Below are 22,374 nucleotides of genomic sequence, written 5' to 3'. Positions count from 1 at the left end.
AGACAGCAAGGCCTTTTTAAGGTCATTAAAGGCTCTTTTCATGGCCTATGTCCATTCAAAATTTTGCTGGTGCCTGGTGGCCTCATAGAGGGGTCTGGCCATCTCGGCAAAACCTGGAATCCATAAGCGACAGAACCCTGCTGACCCCAGGAATTCGCGTACCTGGCGGACGGTTTGCGGCTGTGGGATTCTTAAGATGGTTTCTTTCCGTGCATCCGTCAACCATCTTTGTTCATCTTTTAATTTGTACCCAAGGTAGCTCACCTCTGTTCTGCACATCTGGGCTTCTTTAGCTGAGGCCCGGTATCCTAGGGCCGCTATGGTCTAGAGCAAGTCCCTGGTGTCTCTCAGGCATGTGTCCTGGTCCTCCGCCGCCAACAGGATATCATCTACATATTGTAATAAAGTCAAATGAGGGTGCTTGGAACGGAACTCACCCGAGTCTTCGTGTAAGGCCTCATCAAAGATGGTCGGTGAATTTTTGAATCCTTGTGGTAGTCGAGTCCAGGTGAGCTGGCCATTGATGCCTTTCTCAGGGTCCGTCCATTCAAAGGCGAAGAGGTCTTGGCTCCTGGGCGCTAAAGGCAGGCTGAAAAAGGCATCTTTTAAATCTAATACCGTATACCAAGTTTTGTCTGGAGGTGGGATGGAGAGGAGGATGTATGGGTTTGGGACTGTAGGGTGCATATTCTCTATTCGCCGGTTGACTTCCCTCAAGTCCTGGACTGGCCTGTAATCGTTAGAGTGCGGTTTCTAAACCGGCAGCAAGGGAGTGTTCCATGCCAACCGGCAGGGCCTTAACATGCCCGAGTCCAGTAGTCGCCATATGTGGGGTGTGATTCCCTTTCGTGCTACTAGAGGCATGGGGTATTGGCGGACCCTGACAGGGTCTGCCCCCGGCTTTAGTTCTATGTATATGGCTGGTCGATGCTGGGCCAGCCCGATTTCCCCAGTTTCTGCCCATGCTTGGGGAAATTCCCGCAGCCAACGGTCAATGTCAGTCACTGGGGGTGAGGGCATTTGGTGGAGATGATATTTGTCTTCTAAACTCAGGACAAGCACCTGAATCGGGTGCCCCTTCTTGTTTAGGACTTTGCCCCTTCGAGGTGGAAGCAAATTTGCGCCCCCATCTTGGTGAGCAAATCCTGACCTAACAACGGGTAGGGACACTCAAGGATGACCAGGAAGGAGTGGGATACCCAGCCCGTGCCAAGATCCACAGTTCTTCGGGTAGTCCATGAGTATTGTTTGGTGCCCGTGGCCCCTTGCACCCATGAAGTCTTGTTTGCCAATTTCCCTTGGGGTTGTAATAAAACCGAATGTTGTGCCCCAGTGTCCACTAGGAATTCAACAGGTTGTCCCTTCACTTTAAGAGTTACCCTGGGCTCGGGGAGGGGTGCCGAACCCCGACTCCCCTAATTGTCCAGGTCCTCCATTTTTAAGATCTTGGCAGGGGCCTTAGATCTTTTGTCAGGGCAGCTTTTCACCCAATGGCCCTCCTCTTTGCAATAAGCGCATTGGTTTTTGTTCAGCTTAGGGCGCTCCTGACGGGGACCAGGGCCATCCTCCTTACCTGTCCCTAAAGCCAGCTTCTTGAGGTGCCTCCGTCTTTCCTGTGGGTCGTCCATGGTTGTGGCCAGCAGGATCTTGGCCAGGTTTCGGGTCTGCTGGTCACTTAGTTTGGTTTGTTGTTCTTCCGGAATTTTTCTACTATTATAGACTTGTTCTGCCACTATTACTAAGTCCTGCAAGCTCTTCTCTCTCAGTCTCTCTACTCTTTGCAATTTTTTTTTAATATCTGGAGCGGCCTGGTTAACAAAGGCCATGATAATTGCGGCCTTTGTTTCCGGGGCTTCTGGGTTCATAGGGGTGTACTGCCTAAAAGCCTCTATGACCCTCTCTAAGAAGGCTGCTGGACTCTCATCCTTACCCTGCCTCACATCATAGACCTTGGCCAGATTGGTAGGCTTGAGACCTGCCATTAGAGTCTGGCGGTAGACCCGGAGTCTCTCTTTACCTTCAGCTGAGTTGTAGTCCCAGGTGGGGCGGGATAAAGGGAAGGCAGCATTTATGAGGTCTGGGTTTTGAGTCGGCTGTCTGTCCTCTCCCAGGACAGACTTCCAGGCTTCCACCTGAATTCGTTCTCTTTCCTCGATGGTGAAGAGAACCGCAAGAGCTGTTGGCAGTCATCCCAAGTAGGCTGGTGGGTAAAGAGAACAGTTTCTAAAAGCCCGATTAGATCTCTTGGATTATCAGAGAACTTTGCATTTTGGGTTTTCCAATTATATAAATCACTGGTGGAGAATGGCCAATATAACATTAGCTGTTCACCAGTCTCATTGGGGGGCCCCATGGCACGGAGAGGAAGGGCGGTGGAGTCGGCCGGCCTGGCATTCGGAGGTGGGGCCGCCGGTGGGTCCGACCGAGTGTCCCCGCTGCTGGCCCGTGCACAGGGACTCCCTCATCAGGAAGGGGTGGCGCCCCTTTTTCAGCCCCCGATGCCTACAATGGAGGGGCGGAAGCGGGGGCGGGGGGGGATGCCCAGTCTGGCGGCGGGAGAATCAGGTCCTCCGGGGAGGAATCCTGAAAGACCGGGCGAAGGGTCTATGCGGAGGGGTGCCTCGGGCATAGAGTCGGTCTCCTTCTCGGCTTTCCGCATGGCTAGAATCTCCGTGGGTCCTGCTTTGGGGGGTAAAAATGGTTTTAGCCAAGGAGGAGGATTCTCGATCATGTCCTGCCAGATCAGGATGTAGGGCACCTGGTCAGAGTGGCCGTCTGGTTTGTCCCTGAAGATCACGGTCTTAACCTGTAAGATAATAGGTAGGTGAAAAGTTCCTTCCTGGGGCCATCCCACGTCAAAGGTTGGCCATTCTGATATACAATAAATTTGGAATTTCGTTCTCCATATGTCTATGCTCAGAATACAAGCTCTTTTCCTAACATCCGAGAAGTGAGAGAGCATAAGAGACAGGGGAGTGGTTTCCGTCTCCCCCATTATGTTCCCAATCCACACCAAGACACAGACAGTAAAGACGATTAACAAGGACCCAACAACACAGACAAATGAACAAACAGGTAACAGGACATAGTAACACAGACAAACGTGCAGTTAACAAGAACACGGTAACAGACGTTCTGTGCGGCCGCGGAGACAAAACAGAAAGTAACCTGAAGGGCTGGCAGCCGGCCCTCCTTACAGACGAGGACCCCGTCCTCCAGGCAGGGGCAAGGGATGTCTCCTCAAGACCCCCGGTCGCCGGCCCGCCAGCGCGTCCGCCTAAGCCAATGCCGACCCAATACAGCTTGGAATTCCTACAGGCACAGTACAGTTCAGAGCTCTCAGAGAATATGCGCGCCAAAGGTGGAAAAAGTTGAGTGCACGCACCACACGTGAAACCCTCTGGACCGGGTCCTCGAGGTTTCTTGGATCCCGGACGAGCCTCTAAATGTTGTGCCCAAGATCGCGAATCCTAGAAACCACGAGGAGCCGACACCGATGCAAACACATGAGGGTTTATTTACAAGCTCAAGCTTGGGTCCAAGTATACCTGACGCAGCAGAGCAGGGACTTCCACCCCGAGGCTAAGAGGCTAAGCAACTTTATAGGGGTCAGTGGACAATGGAATACGCGGAAAGTTGCACAGTCATGCTGGTCCACTCGCAGGTGGCTGATTTAATTACATTTTACCCTACAGTATCCATTTGAACTGGCCTATCATTGAGCCGGATTTCCGGTTAGGGTGTGCCCTGGTCTTTGACTAGGGCGGGGCAGTGCCCTAAGCAATAAGCAGGTCAGCACAAGGCGGGTGCAGCCCAAAATAGAGTCAGTCCTGCTCTGCTTGTCCAGGGGTAGAGGTTTTTGTTAAATTTCCTGGGTCCCACAGTAATCTTTTGAGACTAACTTCTTTTACCCAGTGTGGTGCCTTTGAGATTCATCCATATTGTTGCATGTGTCAGTTCTTGATCTATTTCAGTGATTGCCAGGGGTATTCCATTGTATGTATTCACCACAGTTTGTTATTTATTTACTTATTAAAGAACATCTTAGTTTTGGCCTTTTGTGTCTGGCCCCTTACACTTAGGTTGTAGCATGTGTCAATACCTCATTCCACTTTATGGCTGCATGATATTCCATTATATAGATACACTACACTTGTGTATCCATTCATCACTTGGTAGACATTTGGGTTTCCACTTTTTGGCTACTATCACTAATGCTGCTGTGACCATTCACGTACAAGTTTTAGAATGAACATACGTTTTCGATTCTCTTGTGTATGAACCTAGGTGTGGAATTACTGGGTCATGTGTAATTCTGTTTAATATTTTGAGGAACTGCCACACTGCTTCCCAAAGTGGTTGCGTTGTTCTACATTCTGCCAGCAGTATTTTGGGCTTCAGTTTCTCCACATCCTTACCAGCACTTATTGTTTTCAGGTTTTTTTTTTTTATTATTATAGCTATACTAGTGGTTGTGAAGTGATAGCTCATTGTGGTTTTGATTTGCTTTTCCTCAATGACTAAAGATTCTGAGAATGTTTTTGTGTTCTCATTAGTTATCTGAATATCTTCTTTGGGGAAGTGTCTATTCAAATGCTTCACTCATTTTTCAATTGGGCTATTTGTCTTTTTTTTTTTTTTTAAGATTTTATTTACTTATTTGAGAGAGAGAGAGACTGCTAGAAGAGGGAGAGGCAGAGGGGGAGAGAGAAGCAGACTCTCTACTGAGCAGGGAGCCAGACATGGGGTTCAATTCCAGGACCCTGAGATGATAACCTGAACTGAAGGCAGGCGCATAACTGACTGAGCCATCTAGGTGCCCCTTATCTTTTTATTACTGCATCATAAGAGTTAGCTTTTATTCTGGATACTAGATCCTTATTAGATATATGCTTTGCAAATCTTTTCTCTAATCCTGTGTGTTGTCTTTTCACTTTCTTGATGGCATCTATTGAAGAACAAACATTTTTGATTTTGTTGAGATCTGGTGTATCTGGTTTATTATTATTATTATTTTTGGTGTTAAGTCTAAGAAACCATTGCTCTTAATCCAAGATCATGAAGTTATCCCAGCATTGTTTGTTGAAAAGACTATTTTTTTCCAAATTAAATTTTCTTGGCACTCCTGTTGGAAATCAATTGACCATAAATATGGGTTTGGTTTTGGACTTGTAGTTCTTTTCCATTGATCAGTATATCTGCTCTTATGCCAGAACCACCCTGTTGATTACTGTCACTTTATAGTAAGTTTTGAAATCAGACAATGTGAATCTTGCTATTCTGATCCCTAGCATTTCTGTATGTTGTAGAATCCACGTTGTCCACAGAAAATCTAGTTGAGATTATGTTGAATTTGTAGATAAATTCCCCAAATTTAATTAAATTCCTCAAAATTTCAAACATGTTTTATAGTTTTCAGCATAAAAGTCTTATATCTTTTTTATTAAATTTGTTCCTATTTTTATGCTATTTTAAACAGAATTTTCTTAAACTTATTTTTGAATTGTTTATTGTACATTTATAGAAATATTATCAATTTTTAATGTCAATTTTGTGTCTTGAAGCCTGGCTGACCTCATTTGTTAGCTCTAATAGTATTTTTGTGTATTCTTTAGGATTTTATATCTAGAAGATCCTGTCATCCGAAAATAGGGTTTTAATTATTCTTTTATTAATTTATTAATCTGGATGCCTTTTATTTTGTTTTCCTACCTAATTGCCCTGGCTAGGTGCCACTATAATGTTGAAGAAAAAGAAATAAGTGAGAACAGATACCCTTGTTTTGTTCTTGATCCTAAGGCAGAAAGCTTTCAGTAAGTTGTATGTTCTTTGTAGGTGCCCTTTATTAGATTGAAGAAGTTTCTTTTTATTTCTGAGTGGTTTTTCTGCTCCTTTTTAAGTTTTTGTTTTTAATCATGAAGGGGTGTTGGAGTAAATACTTTTACTGTACCTACTGAGATGATCATATGGTTTGCTCCGCCTCTCCTTTTATTGATATTTTCTATTCTATTGACTGATTTTTGTATGCTAAATCAACTTTGCATTCCTGGGATAAATTCCAGATGATCATGCTGTGCAATCCTTTTTATATGTTTCTGGATTTGGTGTGACAATATTTCATTAAGAGTTCTTCAGTCTTATTTATATTGTTTTGTGGCTTTCTTGTGGTGTTTTTGTGGATTTTGCTATCAGAGTAATACTACTTTTACAGAGTGAGTTGGAAACCATTCCTTCTCCTGTTTTTGGAAGTTTGTCAAATAGATATTAATTCCTCTTTATTGTTTAGTAGAAGTCTCCAGTGAAGCCATCTGGTACCGGGGCCTTTTTTTTTTTTTTTTTTTTTTTTAATTACTAACTCAACCTCTTGTCTTATTATGGATCTATTCAAAGTCTCTATTTTTCTTCATAGAAATTTGTCCATTTCATCTATGTTGTTTAGTTTGTTGGCATATAGTTGTTTGTACTATTCCCTTGTAATTCTCTCATTTCTGTAATATTGGTAGTAATATCCTCACTTTCATTTCTGATATTAGTAATTTGAGTCCTCCGTCTTCTTCCTTTTCTCTTTTTCTATCTGTCCCTTGCCTCCCCCTTCTCCCTCCCTCGTCCTCCCTGTTACGTCAATATAGCTAAAGGTTTGTCAGTTTTAAAATTTGTTATTTTTAAAGAACCAACTTTTGACTTTATTGATTTTCTCTATTTAAAGAATTTCTCTATTTTGTTTATTTCCACTCTAATCTTTACTATTTATTTTGTTCAGTTGCTTTAGTTTGATCCTCTTTTTCTAGTTTTTTAAAGTAGATTTGAGATCTTTCTCCTCTTTAAGTATAGGCACTTACAATTATACATTTTCCTCAAAGCAGTGCTTTTGCTACATCTCTTAAATTTTGGTATGTTGTGTTTTTGTTTTCATCCATATCAAAGTATTTTCCAATTTCTTTTGTGATTTCTTATTTGACACAGTGGTTATTTTGTAGTGGACCATTTAATATCCACATGTTTTTGAATTTTACAGATTTCCTCCCCTTATTGTTTTCTAATTTCATTTCATTCTGGTCAGAGAACATACTCTGGTTTCAGTTGTTTCAATTTTTTTATTGTCTTATGGCTTGGCATATGATCTATACTGAGAATGTTCCATGTGCCCCTTCAGAAGAATAAGTATTCTGCTGTCAGTGAGCAGAGTGTTCTGTTAGATTGATTGGTTTATAGCATTGTTAAAGTTTTATATTTCCTTATGGATCTTTTGTCTAGATATTCTATCCATTTTGAAAGTGGGTGGTTGAACTCTGGAACTATTATTGTTGAATTGTCTATTTCTGTATTAAATTCTTCCTGCTTTTGCTTCATGTATTTGGGGCTCTGTTGTTACGTGTGCATATATTTATAATTGTTTTATTTTCTAGTTAGAGTGATTATTTATCATTATTAAATCTTCTTGGTCTCCAGCAATATTTTTTAAATTAAAAAAATTTTTTTATTGGAGTTCAATTTGCCAACATATAGAATAACACCCAGTGCTCATCCCACCAAGTGCCCCCCTCAGTGCCCATCACCCAGTCACCCCAACCCCCCACCCACCTCCCTTTCCACTACCCCTTGTTCATTTCCCAGAGTTAGGTATCTCTCATGTTTTGTCCCCCTCACTGATACTTTCAATCATTTTGTCTCCTTTCCCCTTTATTCCCTTTCACTAATTTTTATATTCCCCAAATGAATGAGACCATATCATGTTTGTCCTTTTCCAATTGACTTATTTCACTCAGCATAATACCCTCCAGTTCCATCCATGTTGAAGCAAATGGTGGGTATTTGTCGTTTCTAATGGCTGAGTAATATTCCATTGTATACACCAATGCTTCTTTATCCATTCATCTTTTGATGGACACCAGACTCCTTCCATAGTTTGGCTGTTGTGGACATTGCTGCTATAAACATTGGGGTTCAAGCAATATTTTTTATCTCAAAGTCTATTTTCTCTATTAGTATAGCTACTTCAGCTCTTTTGGTTACTGTTTGCATAGCGTATTTTTTCCGCATTCTTTTACTCTGAGTCTACATGTGTGTTTGAATATAAAGTGTTTGCCTTGTAGACAGCATATAGTCAGATCATTTTTAAAAAAAATCTATTCTGTAAATGTCTGCCTTTTAAAATTTGAGTAAACACTGTATGATGTCCATGTTTATTCAGCCCATTGACATTTAATATAATTACCAGTGAGGTAGGATTTTTATCTGCCATTTTTCCATTTGTTTTCTGTATGTTTTATGCCATCTTCCTCTATTCATGCATTGCTGCCTTCTTTTTGTGTTAAGTACATATTTTCCAGTATGTCATTTTATTCCCTTGTCTTTTCTTTCACTACATTTTTGAGTTATTGTACAGTGGTTGCCCTGGAGATTAAAATTAATGTGTTAATTTATAAGAAATACTTTGGAATAAAACCAACTAATTACAACAGTATACAAAAATTTTGCTTATATGTGTCTCCTTTCCTTACCCATCATTTGTGCTGTTATTATCATATAAATTACATCTTTAAGTATTGTGCTCTTGATCAAAATAGATATTTAATTTTTTTTGTAGATGTCTTTTAAATCAGAGAAGAATTCCAGACAAAAAATACATTTATATAAGCTTTTATATTTACCTTCATGGTGTTCTTGTTTTTCTTCCTGTGGACTTCACTTACCTAGTGTTCTTTCATCTCAGCCTAAAGGAGTCCTTTCGGTGTATCTTGCAGGGCAAGTCTGCCAGTGATAGATTATCTCAGTTTTATTTTTTTATTTTTTTATTTTTTAAATAATAAATATATTTTTTATTGGTGTTCAATTTGCCAACATACAGAATAACACCCAGTGCTCATCCCGTCAAGTGCAGTTTTAGTTTAAGATGGGAGCATCTTAATTTCTCCTTTCAAAAGGATAATTTTTTATATATCAAAGTCTTGGTTCAGAGTTTTTCAGCACTGTGAATATTTATTTCCACTGCCTTCTGATGGCATATCAACTGTTAGTCTTATTGGGGATCCCTTGTACATGTTGAATTGCTTCTCTTTTGCTGCTTTCAAGATTCTCTTTGTCTATCAGCAATTTTTTCTGCTTTGTCTGGGTGTACATATATTTGAGTTCATCATAATTGGAGTTTGTTGAATTTCTTATATGCTACACCTCATATTTAGTGTTTTTCATGGAAGTTTTCACCATTAGGTTTTCAAATATTCTTTCTGTCTCTTTCTCTTTCTCCTTTCTTTCTGAGGCTTTCATTATATGTATCTTGGTATGCTTGGTGAGTCCCACAGATTTCTGAGGCTGAGGCTCTGTTTATATTTTTCATTCTTTTTTCTTCTGTTCCTCAGACTGCATAATCTTAATTTATGTGTAGGTTCACTAATTCTTTCTTCTCTCTGCCTAGATCTGCAGTCAAGCTCCTATGTAAGTGTCTTATTTTAGTTACTATACTTTTTTGAACTACAGAATTTTCACTTCATTAAGAAAAATAATTTCTATCTCTTTCTTTGACCCCCTGATTGATGAGACAACATTCTTTGGGCATATTTGAAATATCTTACTTGAAGTCTTTATCTAGAATGTCCAACATCTAAGCTTCCTCAGGGAGCTGCTATTGATAGCTTTCTTTCCCCTCTGTATATGGGCCATATTTTCTTGTGTCCTTGGTGCCTCATAATCTTTTGTTGAAAATTGGATATTTCAAATAATATAATGTGGCCACTCTGGAAATTTGATTGTTCCCTTTCCCCATTGTTTGTTATTATTGCTATTTGTTGTAGCTTTTTAAATGCCTCTTATAATAAAGTTTGTATTTTTTGTCATGTGTGGCTACTGAATTCTCTGCACAGTTTAATGATCAGACAGAAATTTCCTAAATGCCTAGAATCAATTAGACTTTCAGAAGTCTTTATGGAAGGGTTGTGTGTGCATTTTGGGGGCATGCTCTTAACACTCAGCAAGTTAGTTTACAGTTCCACCTTAACCTTCATTTTCTGCTGGCACAGAATCTCAAGGTCAGTCAGAGATGAGAGTGTAGGACTTTCTCAGACCTTGAACATGCACACAGTCCTTGGCATATGCATAGCCTTTTGCCTGCTCATGACCTTCTGGATTTTCAGAATGGAGCTTTTTTTTTTTTTTTTTTTTTAAAGACTTTATTCGAGAGAGAGAGAGAGAGAGAGAGGAGCAGGCTCCATGCAGGGAGCCTGACGTGGGACTCAATCCCAGGTCTTCAGGATCAGGCCTTGGGCTGAAGGCAGGCGCTAAACTGTTGAGCCACCCGGGCTGCCCATATTGGAGCTTTTCAAAGGCCCTATAGATATCTCATATTTCCTGGCTTTTTCCTTTAAGCTTTTTGACCAGCCTATTTTTTGTCCCTTTGTTATCCATTGCTTCTAGCAGCTGTGATTGTTATCAGTTGTTAATCGTTGTTCACAAATATCCCCAAGAAAAAGACTTCTACTGAGCAAATTCCGAATGAGGTCAAGTAAAGCCAGTCTTCTGAGTGAACTCTTTCAGAGAACCACCAAACAGGTCAAATAATGGTGGTTCTGTGGGAATGGGACTTTGAAGAAACTTCAACTCTGTTTTATCAGGCTGCTGGTATGCATCATGATTGTGGGCTGTTGGGTTTCAAGGCTGTAGCACAAAATGGGATGTGGCGATGGAATAGGATGAACTAAAATGCCACAAAGCTCTCTGTTCTTACTGAGATACAGACATTTTTAGTTAATAAACCCTCTTAGATTGCTGTAAGCCTTTAGTTTATTTCTAGGGTTCTGAAAAAGTCCATTCTGACTTTTTTGGGCCAATTTTCTCATCTCTTTCTTTCTCATTCTCTCAGAGAGAGAATGAAGAGAGAATATTCGTTGGTCCTTACTCTGACTTTTTTTTTTTCTGACATCACTCTTTTTATTAAATTTGGGAGGGTTCTTTATATATTCTACGTACAAATCCTATATAAAATATATGCTTTGCAAATGTCTTCTCCCATTATGTTGCTTGTCTTTTCATTCTTTCAGTGATGTCTTAGTATTTTTAAAAAGATAAAGGTGTAAAATTTTTATGAAGTCCAGTCTTTCAATTTTTACATTTTATTTCATAGATTGTGCTTTTGGTATTTTATCTAAGAAATCTTTGCCAGATCCAAGGTCACAAAGATTTTTCTTTTTTCCCTGCAAAATTTTACAATTTTCTGTTTTATATTTAGGTCTGTGATTCACTTGAAATTAACTCTTATATGTAGTTTGAGATATGGATTAAAGTTAATCTCATTTTGTCCATATGAATATCTAGTTTTTACAGCAGCATTTGTTGAAAAGACTCTCCTTTCTTTGTGGAATTTCCCTTGTACATTTGTCAAAAGTTTTTGTGTGCCTATATATGTGGGGCTAATTATGCAGTGCTCTGTTGGTCTATTTGTGTATCTTGATGCTAGTAACACACTATCTTGGTTAATATGCTAAAAACACCTGTGTGTGTTCTGACAGGGAGTGAGATCTCTGTATCAGAGAACAAACATCTTACTCCTCACAGTGCATCTTGTATCAGTTCTGTTAAGGGAAGCATGGTGGCTGCTAGTTGTTCACCTGTGGGTACAGTGGCATTGCCTCCTTGAGGAGGAACTGTGAATTCAAAATGATGGTTGACATTTCTGGCCTTTGTCTTCTAAGGCAAGAGGAGAGAGAGAGAGAGAGAGAGAGAGAGAGAGAGAGAGAGAGAGACACCCTTACGCTGCAGTGTAAACAAATCCCCTTAAAGGAAAGGAAAGTTTACTAGGTTCATTACTCTAGAATATAAGAAAATGACTATATGGAAGATTAAGTCTCTATATCTCTCCAGAGTGATACATTCATTCTACCTTTCAAGGCATTCAAATCATCCTGTAACTATGTATTCCAGTGCTGCTTACTCAGGAAGTCCAGACTACACAGACATTCACGGAGAATTCTCTCTCAACATGCTGTAGCTTTTATATTAAACCTTCAATCAGGTTGTGTTCATCCTCTAACTTTGCTCTTATTTGTCAAAGTTGTCTTGGCTATTCTGTCTCCTTTGAATTTTCATGTGAATTTTAGAATTAATGTTTCACTTTTACAATGAAGCCTGCTGGGATTTTTATTGGAATTGTATTAAATCTATGGGTCAGTATTTCTCGACCTTGACACTGGCACTATTGACATTTTGGGCTGGATAATCCTATGTTATAGGGGCGGCTGTTCTCTGCATTGTAGGATGTTCAGTATCACTCCTGGTCTTTAGCCACTGGACAGCAGAATGATTCCCTGCTCACAAGTTTCAACAACTGTTAATGCTTTCAGACATTGCAAACATCTCCTGGGGGAACAAAGTCACCCTTGATTGACTAATGTACATCAATTTGGAGAGAATTGATGTAACAATATGTTTTATGCCCTATGAACATATTATACTTTTCCATGTATTTAGGTCTTTAATTTCTTTCAGCAGTGTTTTTTTTTTTTCTTTTTCATTTCCAGTGTATAGGTCTTACACATATTTTGTCAGACTTACCCTTATTTATTTCATGTTTTTTTTTCATGTTTAATGCTATTATAAATGATATTGCTTAAAAGTTAAGTTTCTAATTACTTGTTACTAGTGTCTAGAAATTCAGTTGGTTATCAATATTGTATTCTGCAGCACTGCTAAACTCATACATTAATTCTTGGAGGTTTTTGCTAAGGACTTTACGATTTTTTTTTATTTCAGTGCTGTTTTGAGGTTTAAATCCTTTATTTTTCTAATTGATTTTTTCATGGGAAACATGGGAGGTATTGTGTAGAATTGGTGGGTACATAGAATCAGGTTGCCATATGTGGAATTCCTTTTACTTTCTTTCTTTTTTTTTTTTGTGACTGCTATAGTATTTTTAAAATTGAAGTATAGTTGAAATACAATATTATACTGCTTTCAGGTGTACAACATAGTGATTTGATGTTTATAAACATTACAAAATGATCACCACAATAAGTCTAGCTACCATCTGTCACCATGCAAAATTATTATATTATTGACTATGTTCCTTATGCTGTACTTTATATCTTTGTGACTTATTTATAACTGGGAGTTTGTATCTCTTAATCTGCTTCACCTATTTTGCCCAACCCATATTCCCTCATACTCTGTGACAACCACCACTTTGTTTGTATGAATCTTTTCTGTTTTGTTTTATTGGTTTATTTTTAGAGTCCATATATAGGTGAAATCATATAGTATTTGTCTTTCTGTGACTTACTGCACTTAGCATAATACCCTCTTGATCCATCCATGTTGCCATGTAAATTGCAATATCTCGTTCTTTTTTATGGCCAAGCAATATTCCATCATATGTATATGTCCATTAATCTCTTGATGGACACTTACATTGTTTTCATATCCAGCCTATTGTAAATAATGCTGCAATGAACGTAGGGATATTATAGTATTGATAGTGAGTAATTTAAATAATTCTAGAAGGATGAAGGTGGAAAGTGAATTCATGTCACAGAGTTAAATGAATGTTTGATGGTCATTTTGCTCTCTGATCACCCAAATAAAAGACTGTTGACCTTTCATCTCTTTTAATTGATATTTGTAAAGTGCATATCCGTTTGCTATGCTTTTTTGAGATTTTTAAAATTCTTTAGTAGTACTTCAGAGGAAGCCAGAATTTTGTGTTTGATATACCAACACCCCATACAGTTGAAAACCCATGTATTACTTTTGACTCCTCAAAAACTTAACTACTAATAGCCTACTGTTGATGGGAAGCCTTACAGATAATCAAAACAGTCAATTAATACATATTTTATATGTTATATGTGTTATATGCTCTATTCTTAAACTAGGGAAAAGGAAATATTAAGAAAATCATAAGGAAGAGAAAATGTATTTGCAGTATTATACTGAAAAAAGTCCATGTAGTAGTCTTTAGTAGTACTTCAGAATTTTTCATCATTTTATAGGTTTTGGACCATCACCTGGGACACCTGGGTGGCTCAGTGGTTTAGTGTCTGCCTTCGGCTCAGGGAGTGATCCCAGATCTAGGATCAAGTCCCACTTTGGGGTTCTTGCAGGAAGCCTGCTTCTCCCTCTGTGTCTCTGCCTCTCTCTCTCTCTCTGTCTTTCATGAATAAATAAATAAAATATTAAAAAACAGTAACAAACAAACCATCACCTTACATGGTTACCTTTTTGTGGTGAGAATGCTCAAGATTTACTCCCTTAGTAAATTTAAAGTATACATACAGTATTATTAGCTGTAGTCACCATGTTGTACATTAGATCTCCAGACATTATGTACCTTATAACAGAAAGTTTGTACACTTTGACCAGCATCTTCTCTTTTCCATCTTCTAGCCCCACACAATTACCATTTTGCTTTTTCTATGAACAACTTTTTAAAAACATTAGATTGCACATCATCTGAGTAAGATCATACAGTAGTTTTCTTTCTATATGTGGCTTATTTCACTTAGTATAATGTCCCACAGGTTTATCTGTGTTGTTGTAATGACAGTATTTTCTTCTTTTTTATGGCTGAGTAATATTTCTGTGCATATGCATGTGTGTGTATCTATGTGCACACATACACACACATATATTTTCTTTATTCATTTGTCTGTGGACACATGGGTTATTTCCATATCATGGCTATTGTGAGTAATACTGCAGTGAACATGGGTGTACTAATTTGAGATACTAATTTTGTTTCCTTTAGATAAATACCTAGAAGTGGGATTGCTGGATCATATGGTAGTTGTAGTTGTTTTAATTTTTTTCTTTTTTAAAAAAATTAATTTATTTATTTTTAAATTTATTTTTTATTGGTGTTCAATTTGCCAACATATAGAATAACATCCAGTGCTCATCCTATCAAGTGCCCCCCTCAGTGCCCGTCACTCAGTCACCCCCAACTCCCGCCCACCTCCCTTTCTACTACCCCTTGTTCGTTTCCCAGAGTTAGAAGTCTCTAATGTTCTGTCTCCCTTTCTGATATTTCCCACTCATTTGTTCTCCTTTCCCCTTTATTCCCTTTCACTATTTTTTGTATTCCCCAAATGAATGATACCATATAAAGTTGTTTTAATTTTTTGAGGAACCTCTATACTGTTTTCCATGGTGGCTATCTTAATTTACATTTTCCAATAATCTACAAGGGTTCTCTTTTCCCCACATCCTTGCTAATACTCATTATCTCTTGTCCTCTTGATGAAAACCATTCTAAAAGGTGTGAGGTGATATCTCATTGTGTTTTTGATTTGAATTTCCCTGATGAGTAGTGATGTTCAGCACTTTTTCATGAACTTGTTGGCCATTTGTATGTCTTCTTTAGGAAAATGTCTATTCGATCATTTCCATATATTTTAGATATTAGTCCCTTATATGATATGTGGTTTGCAAATGTTTTCTCCTGTTCCATAGTTTGCTTTTTCATTTTGTTAATTTTTTTTGTATAGAAGCTTTTTAGTTTGATATAATTCTACTTGTCTACTTTTGCTTTTGCTTCCAGTACTTTTCGTGTCATTACTAAAAAAATAATTGCCAAGACTAGTGTCAAGGAGTTTTTTTCCTGTATTTTCAGGTCTAATACTTACATCTTTAATCCGTTTCAAGTTAATTTTTGTGAGTGGTGTAAGATAAGGATCTAGTTTCATTCTTTTACCTGCATTCAGTTTTCTTAGCACCATTGATTGAAAAGACTGCTCCGTCTCCCTCTTGTGTTCTTGGCATCTTGTTACTTGACCACATGTATGTGGGTTTGTTTCTGGGTTCTTGAGTTTGTTCTGTTGGTCTGTGTGTCTGTTTTTATGCTTCTACCAGACTCTTTTGATTACTGTAACTTTGTAATAGTGTTTGAAATCAGGAATTGTAATATCTCCAGCCAGCTTTGTCCTTTCTTAGGATTTATTTGGCTATTCAGGGTGGTTCCACACAAATTTTAGGATTGTTTTATCTATTTTTGTGAAAAATGCCATTGGTGTTTTCATAAGGATTGCATTGAATTTGTAAATCACTTTGGGCAGTATGGATATTTTTATTTTATGGATATTTTATCCCATAAACATGGGATATCTTTGAATTTATGTGTGCCATCTTCAGTTGCTTTCATCAGTGTTAATTTTCATTGTGCAAGTCTTTCACCATTGGTTAAATTTATCCCCAAATATTATATTGATTTTGATGCTATTTTTTAAAGATTTATTTATTTATTTATTTTTGAAAGAGAGTGAATACACACTAGCAAGCAGGTGGGGGGAGGGGCAGAGAGAGAATCTCAAGCAGATTCCCCACTGATTGTGGACCCCAATGTGGAGCTCAATCTCATGACCCTGAGTTGATCTGAGCCAAAATCAAGAGTCCGATCCTCAACTGACTGAGCCATCCAGGCATTCCTTGATGCTATTATAAATATGATTGTTTTTTAAATTTCTCTTTGAGATAATTCACTGTTAGTGTATAGAAACACAACTGATTTTTGCATGTTGATTTTGTATTCTGCAACTTCATTGAATTTATTAGTTCCAACTTTTTTTTGTGGAATCTTCAGAATTTTTATATGTAAGATCATATCATCTGCAAATAGTTTTATTTCTTTTTTTTGATATGAATGCCTTTTACATCTTTTCTTGCCTAATTGCTCTTTCTAGAACTATGTTGAATAAAAGTGGTGAGAGTGGGCTGTTTTTTTGTTCTTGCATTTGAAGAAGCAGTCATCTCCTCTAGTCTTTACTGTCTTTGGAGAGAAATACCTTCAATAGTCAGTCCAGCTAGGGATTCTGAGGCTTTCTCAGACCTTTTATGGTTGTGCTTGCTGCCTACATTTTTGTTTTTTTCTTGGAGGGGTAGTTCTTAAGATTGTAAGCTTTTTCTCAAGCCCATAAAAAGCCAGGGCAGGTACTGAGAGCTGTGTAGATCCCCTCATTATTCTAGGTGGAGTAAGAAAGAAGTAGGTCTTTTGGGTAGTCTCTCACTCAGCTAGGGAACTTGGGCAAACCTCTTCTATGTTTTCATTTTCCCCACAGGAGATGTCACAGGCTAAGGGGTCTCTTTTGGCACTGAGTTGTGCTGCCTTGTGGGAGGGCTGCTGCAGGCTGAGTGAAACTTTCTCTTACTCTCTTCAGTGTCTCTGCTCTGGGATTTTTTGCTACAACACTGTGTTGAAACTTCTCTGCTGGACTCCTGAACTTCCACAAAAATACTCTTGTCCAGGGGTGATGGTCAAAATTCGTGTTCTGTGACAGATGACAGTAGAAAACTATTTTACCGTCTTTCTGGCATTACTCCATCATTGTTTCTTTTAAAGATACTAGTTTTTGTTTATGTGACATAATTATATTTATTGATACTCTTCAAATTTTACTTTAGCTGTTTAATTTAGCTTAAAGGAACTTCTTATCTACTGAGTGTGAGAGTAGGTGTGTGTGAGAGACAGACAGATAGTGGGGAGTGTATATTATCTTAGAATACTAGAGAATTTAGTGCTCCAAATAAATAAACAGGCTTTGTTTTTTTGACATGGTAAGACAAATTGGTCCTTTTACTATGTACAGCTCAAGGAACATTTCAGGCAGTATTTGGAGTACTTACTGGTGGAGAGAGATTTTATTCAGTAAAATAAATGTCTGCTTTTGTACCACAGCGGTGCATGTATTTCTTTGGAAAATTGTTACTAGTTCATCTTGAAACATCTTTTATCTCTGTATGTTGTCCTCATATTCTGTGACCTCTCCTCTTTTGTCTCACTCTAGTGTACTTTGTCAAATGGTGTTCTTTTATGTTTTTGCATTCTGATAGAATTTCCGAAGCTTTTCCCTCGATCACTAGTTTGGTTTTCCGGGGTATAAGTTCTGATCTTTACTTCCTTCAGTATGAACTCTTCTTCTGTACTCATATTTTTTAATCTCCGTGGCATTCCTTCTCGCTCCAAATGCGTTGCCTTTCATCCTGTCCCTTCTGAGCACAGCCTGCTCTCTCCTGGGCTCTCTGCCCTTGGCTCAGGGAGGCTCTGTCTGCCTGCAGTCCGCCCATCTTCAAAAGACCTTTCTGGTCCTACACATCATTTTTACAGATATGTTCTCCCTCTTAATGTCCATATGCTCCTCCTTTTCCCTATATTTCTATGTGAGGTACTTTGATTGGCATTTTCTTTCTTATTTATCATTATCAGAATATCATTACATGGACATTTTGTTTAGGATTACTTTATTGTGAAAAATAATGAATACCTATTACATTCAAGCAATATAGATAGGTATAAAAAATAAAGGAGAAAAACCACACATACAAAATGCCACCTCCAACAAATACCCATCAATATGCCATCTGGTGAACAGCATTTCAGACATCCCTCTGATTATGGATATAAATAGAGAGTATGTGGATAAGGAGTTTCATATGCATTTTACTGTAAGAATTAGTACTAAATTTTATTTTTTGTTATGATTTAACAAGAGACAATACAAGTATGCTTCACAGTCCATTTGAAAAACGTTGTAAAAGTTTTTAAGTGGTTGACCAGAGTTATTTTTTCAAAAAACTAGTTCAGTTTTACAGTGTCTCTTGAATGCCTGTTACAAGTGCAGAGGAAATTGGCAGACACATGCTTAATTTCACAGAACAATATAGCATAGGGGTTACCACCTGGCACTTAGACAGCCTGGGTTCAAATCCCACCTCTGCCACTTGACCTTGGGCAAATCATGGAGCCTCACTGTGATTCAGCTTCCCTCCTTGATATGATAGAAGCAATAATAGTATCTCTTTCACAGGGATGTCATGAACATTGAGTGAGTTATTATAATTTATAATTTAAGGCACTTAGGGCATTATCTGGCATATTAATATTATTTTCCCTCTCTACTTTTTTCTACTTTTTTTCTAGTTAAACTGTTAAGTTCACAGGGCAGGGTTAGTAGCATTTGTATTCTCTGCTGCTCTACTTCCTGCAGTATTTCACCATTGCCCCATATTTAGGTGTGTTTGGTGTGCATCAATAGCCCCAGCACCACATATTCTTCCTAAGGTGCTTCCTTTGCTAAGGGGATACCTAACCTCCTCATTTTGGTTGATTCATTTGTGGCCAGATTTTATTGTCCAGTAGTTGTTTGTTGTTGTTGTTGTTGGTTCGTTGGTTTTTTTTTTTTTTTTTTAAGTAGGGAACGTAGTTGGTTTATCCCTTAAAGTCATTCTTTTTTTCCTTAAGTAACCTCTACATTCAATGTGAGGCTCAAACTCATGATCCTGAGATCAAGAGACGCACAGTCTACTGACTGAGCCAACTCCATTCCTTAAATTCCTGAAGAGAATAGGCTCCTCACTTGAAGGAAAACCTATCTAGGAATAAGTTTCCTTCACTCAAGACAATATGGTCCAGCCAATTCCTCAAGAGACACCCTCCTCTGTGCTGCCCCTTGTGGGTCTCCTCATTCTCCCTGGAGATTCAGATGTTGAATCTGATTTGATCTCCTTTGTTATGATGAAAAACTGAATGCACCCAGGAAAAGTATAGAGAAAAAATATATATAATGTATGCTTGGGTCATAGCATCCACATATAAAAGGCACTAGCATTTTGCCATAATTACTTCGGTTCTTTGTTAATGAAAGAAATTGCTATGTATAGTCGAAGCCTCTTGGACACAGCCCCCAGTGCCTTCCTGCCCCCACCCCACCCCCCGACCCCCACTGCATCCTCTTTATTCCCTTTTTAGCAGGTTGACACCATCTTGTGGTCCACGTGTGTTCTTTTTGCCCACACTTTTATACTTCCTACTATATGTGTCTGTAATCAACACAGAGCATTGTTGGGTGTATTTTTTTTTTAAGATTTTATTTATTTATTTTGAGAGAGAGAGAGAGAGAGTGCATGAGTGGGAGGAGGGGCAGAGGGAGAGGGAGAAGCAGACTCTCCACTGAGCCGGGAGCCTGATACGAAACTCAATCCCAGGAACCTGGAACCATGACCTGAGCCAAAGGCAGATGCTTAACCAACTGAGCCACCCAGGCGCTCCTGTTTGGTGTATTTTAAACTTTATGTAAATGGTATTGTGTTGTCAATCATCAGTGTTGTATTCTTTTACTCAGCGCTGCCCTTTTTATACCTACATATGTTGATGTGTGTAGACCTTGCCATTTCTTTTAGTTGCATATGTAATATTTTGTTGCATGAATGAAAACCTCAGAGTTTTCCATTGCTTAGTGTTACAAGCAGGGGATTCAGCTACCATTCGTCTATCTGCCTGTGTATGCTTTTGTGTGACCACTTACTTCCCTGGGGCACTGGGTCTCAAACTTGCCAGCACACTTGAAATCCCCTGGGGAGGGCAGCCCCAGTGGCGCAGCAGTTTAGCGCCGCCTGCAGCCCAGGGCGTGATCCTGGAGACCCTGGATCGAGTCCCACTTCGGGCTCCCTGCATGGAGCCCGCTTCTCCCTCTGCCTGTGTCTCTGCCTCTCTCTGAATGAATAAATAAATAAAAGAAATCCCCCTGGAGAGGTAAAAAAAAAAAAAAGCATGTCTATGTCCCAGTGCCAGGTATTCTGATTTAATTGGTCTGAGCATCAGTGTTTTAAAAACCTCTCCAGGAAAATTCTAACTTGCAGCAGTGTTTGACAACCTCTGCTTTAGACAATGCCATCTAGTATTGGGTCCACAGATCACATGGGACTATTCCAACTTAAGTTAATTAGGATCAAAGATATGAAAAGTACAGTTCCAGGGCACCTGGGTGGCTCAGTGGTTGAGCGTCTGCCTTTGGCTCAGGTCATGATCCCGGAGTACCGGGATCAAGTCCCACATCGGGCTCCCTGCGTGGAGCCTGCTTTTCCCTCTGCCTTTGTCTCTGCCTCTCTCTGTGTCTCTCATGAATAAATAAATAAAATCTTTTTTTTTTAAGTGTAATTTCTTACTTGCCTTAGCCACCTGTCAAGTGCCTAAAAGCCTCAAGTGGCTAGTGGCTAGTGTAGTAGACAGCACAGATGGAGGACATTCCCACTGCTGCAGAGAGCTCTGTTGGACAGCACTGTTCTTTCTAGGGTATAGATACCTGTGTGGACATTTATGGACTGGGGACACATGCCTTGTTGGCTGTACGAGCTATGGCTGTGCTACTTTTTAAATCAGCTGTCTTTGTTTTTTACTGCTACTATAACAAATTGCCACACATTTATTAGTGCCTTAAAACAGCAGAGATTTATTGTCCTAACAGTTCAGCAGTCCAATGCAGGTCTCACTGGATTATAGTCAACGTCTGGTCAGGCTGCACTCCTTGGAGGCTCCTGGGGAGAATCCATTTCCTTGTGCTTCTGATTTTTTAGCAGAATTCAGTTTCTTGTGTCTGTAGGACTGAGATCCTTTTCTCCCTGCTGTGGCTGTTAGAGAGAGTCATTGGCAGCCTCTGGAAGCCACCTGATGCCTTAGCTGGAGGCCCCAACTCCATCTCCAAAGCCAGCAACAGTGGCCAGAGCCCTTCTTGGATCTCTTCTGCCTCCTTTCTTAGCACAATGGGGAAAGGTTCTCTGCTCCTAAGGACTTAGGCAGATCATGTGATTACACTGACCCACCCACCTACATAACCCAGGGTGATAGTCCCATCTCAAGATCCTTAGCCTCTGTCACTTACCAGAACTCTCTTTGGCATATTCACAGGGCATTCGGGTGTAGGCATCTGCAGGGGAGGCAGGGGATGGAGGGGGGCAGATGTGATAGAGGGGCATTTTTCTAGAGACCATCCCAATTTACATGTCCTCTCAAGCATTTGAGACTTCCTTTTTATCCATATGCTCACAACCACTTAGTATTATTACTCTTTGACATTTTTGCCAATATGGGTAGACAGAGATACCCTTGATTACTAGTGAAAGCGATAAGTTCTCCATTCTTAAAGATGGTTAAGTTTACCAGGCCATGTTTTGCACTAATTGTTCTATGTCCAATTTTCTTGGCATTGCAGTCTCACTGGATTTGTGAATCGCTGCACTTAGAATGAGCTTCAGGTGGCTCTAGGAATTAGAGATTAGGTTAGATTCCTTTTTTTCCTGCTATTCTCTTGGTTCTCCATCCTTTTCTGTGGCTCAGCTTGGGCCCCACAGTAGGAAAATGGCCATAGCTCACATACCGCCCTGAGTGTTTTGGTCTTTCTGCTAAATGGACCAGCTTAGGCCATGGCCTACTCCTTGACCCATCACTGAGACCAACAACTGCCCTGTACCCATCTTTGCTTAGGCCCTAGAGTGTACCCATCCTCCATGGGTCACTCTGGCTCAGCAGAAGAGACCGTGTGATTGGCTTGCACCTGTGGGTGCATCCCCACCTACTGCTGGGTGGGGTCCATCCTCCGTACAGGCTTTTAAACTGCTAGGTTA

The 22,374-nt window shown here is 39.4% G+C and overlaps 1 protein-coding gene across 4 annotated transcripts in view; it reads left to right on the top strand.

Moving 5' to 3' along the window:
- Positions 1 to 22,374, top strand: part of ENTREP2 (endosomal transmembrane epsin interactor 2) — a 446,252-nt gene that overhangs the window by 55,242 nt on the left and 368,636 nt on the right. The gene's annotated exons all lie outside the window — the stretch shown is intronic.

The sequence above is a fragment of the Canis aureus genome, chromosome 2 (genome assembly GCF_053574225.1).
Source record: "Canis aureus isolate CA01 chromosome 2, VMU_Caureus_v.1.0, whole genome shotgun sequence".
Taxonomy (NCBI): domain Eukaryota; kingdom Metazoa; phylum Chordata; class Mammalia; order Carnivora; family Canidae; genus Canis; species Canis aureus.
The sequence above is the reverse complement of the archived record's forward strand: the minus strand, read 5'-3'. Positions and strand labels throughout refer to the sequence as shown.